Raw genomic sequence first — 2,584 nt, forward strand, 5'->3', positions numbered from 1 at the left:
ATTTATCACGTGGTATACACACACTGTTTAGATTGAACCGTTAAAAGATTCTCTTACCGTACATTTATCGCTACCACCATTAATATCGCGTGATGTTTATCAAAATTCAAAAATCTAATTTTTAATCTTGAAAAAAAAAACATCATTCATTCTAACGTGACCATTTAACTACTATTTTATAAACATGATTAAAATATTATTATTATTATGGCGAGGGGACAGGGGTGTAGTAGCTTGAATTCATTTTTTTGTTCGCAAGTGGTGGCAGAGATCTTTACTTAAGTCAATGGATATCACTGCTAAGATGATTTGAATGCTATTGGAGAATACCACTAACTGTGAAAGGGAGATTTTGCATGTGTTTATTAGAGTGTGGGCGAAAAATCTTTCCTACGGACCATTTACCCAGGCGGGTTTTAACAGCTTTAATTCAGTTAAACTTTTGTATTTTATTAGTTAAAAGTTAAAACATATCTATTCGTCTAAAACATCTGTAATATAAATGTGCATTCGGAATTCCTCGGACATTTTTATCGAAAACAACCTCGGATGTATGCCGATACATCTGTTGAAGTAGTTCGTAATTTTTTGAATTATATCATTAATTAAATGTAGTGTTTTAGAGTTGTATTTATTGATCTTAGTTTAAATTGATTGCCAGTGAACTGTATTATTAAGATTTCTAACTGTTAAGTCATAAAGTTTAACTGCAAAATAAAATTATTACGCGATCTACATGCAGCGGACTTAAACGTAACACTTTTTGAGTATGTAAACCGTCCGAATATATAGTGCTGTTAAGGGGATGTCGGGTAAGAATATGAGTTCTTTAAAATAGTATGCCTCTTAAATAAAACAACAGTACGCTTCGCTTGCGTACATCTTAAATAGTTCAGAAATGAGATTGGTCAAGCAGTATAGACTTGGAGAACGTTCTTTATGAATTTCAAAAAGGACACACTACCAGTTTTTGCCCAAGAAGCGGACTGAAGAACAATTCATAATGAGAATTCAAATGTCTTTGGAAAGGAATTAGTGTAAGCAATTGCATTGCTTGTTTTCCGACCTTTTTAATTACTATGATTGCTATGTTATATTGCTAAATATGAACTGAATATATATATTTAAACTAAATGTATTGTATTTACAATCAAGCTACAATAACATAATATAAACCATAAATGTCAAGTTTCTCAAAGATTAACGTATATAACGTGCATTGTAAATCACACACAGTTAAATTTCAAGACTTATAAAGATGAAAGTAACCAATGGTTCGAGATGATATATAAACCATGCTTTAATTCACTATCATGTGCTAAAAAGAGAGGAAAAAAAACACATTTAACACTGAGTTATCATTTCCAAACTGGCAAAAATTGTCGTAAGGCATTTTTTAAATGCTTTACCAATGTTTCAGCATGTGATTCGGTTATTTTCAAGGACATCCAAGCCCCGAAACAGTAAATAATCAGAAGTTAAGGACAGTTTTGAAGTTTCAAATATATCAATTGTTTACTTAAGCAAAAATAAACACTAACTAAGGCATGGTTTTAAACACCGTTGTGAGTCGGCACCATTTGTATATTTTGGCCAATTTCAAAATTAAACACATGTTTTCTTGAATTTAAGTTTTATTTATACATTGCAGTTGAAGAAAATAGTTTCATTGGAAAGCATACAAGGTCTTGTCCGCCTTGTAAAATTCATGGGAGGGATTATGTCCACCTATATGCAAATGAGCGGGATGGACTTTGTCCGGGGGAGATTTTGTCCGATTCCCGTATAATCATTCTACAACCTAATTCCCAAATTTGGAGTAGTACACACGTTTGTTTACTGGTCCTGGTACTGGCACCCGGTGCGCACCCCCTCTAAAATCGTCCAAGTTTTCTTTTAATTCAATACGTGAGGCTACAATATTTCCATTTCCGTCTACAGATTGTAAAAACATCTTAAGGGAGTAACCTAAACCCCCATGCAAACAGTTTATGTCATACACTTCCGGTTCTGAGGTAGGGGCGCATGTCAAAAGGTTGTGCCCCTACGATGCGCACCCTCTAACGTCAATTCCTGTTATCGCCCCTGCACACTAAAATGTTAGTTGGTACCCTGGATACGCGAGTTACATTACTGAGAATTAGAATGTCAGACATGCTATAAACCAGGCCGTACCGCTCCGATAGCTCAGTGGTAGAGCGTTCGCTTTGTGTGCGGAAGGTCGCGGGTTCAAATCCCGGTCGCGTCATACCCTACAAATAGCTCCCTTGCCTAGCATTCGGTATTAAAATGGTAGTACTTGTAAAATGGTATACTCTGTGTTGGTTTAGCGCAGGCAATTTGCATCCGTAAGTCGGTGATTTATGCCGTGCACGTAAGAAGCAACAGGTCTCTCCGCAGGAGCTAGGTTGTCGCACCTAGATCTCTTGTATCTCGCTCAATTTCTTCTACTAGTCTTCTACTATCTGGATTTGACTGGGTATTGCAGTCACTTCCGTTTGATATCACTTATGGTATTTAAACACGATTTAAGTCGTGATGACGCCAGGGCGTGGTCAAGCCATAGTGCCATAAGAGTGCGGGC

The 2,584-nt window shown here is 36.3% G+C and overlaps 1 non-coding gene across 1 annotated transcript; it reads left to right on the forward strand.

Annotated features, from left to right (window-relative positions):
- The first annotated feature begins 2,167 nt into the window (after positions 1 to 2,167).
- On the forward strand, positions 2,168 to 2,248 carry Trnat-ugu (transfer RNA threonine (anticodon UGU)). Its single transcript has one exon. It is a non-coding gene; the product is annotated as a tRNA-Thr (tRNA).
- Positions 2,249 to 2,584: the final 336 nt, after the last annotated feature.

This window comes from Mya arenaria, chromosome 17 (assembly GCF_026914265.1).
Source record: "Mya arenaria isolate MELC-2E11 chromosome 17, ASM2691426v1".
In the NCBI taxonomy this organism is placed as follows: Eukaryota; Metazoa; Mollusca; class Bivalvia; order Myida; family Myidae; genus Mya; species Mya arenaria.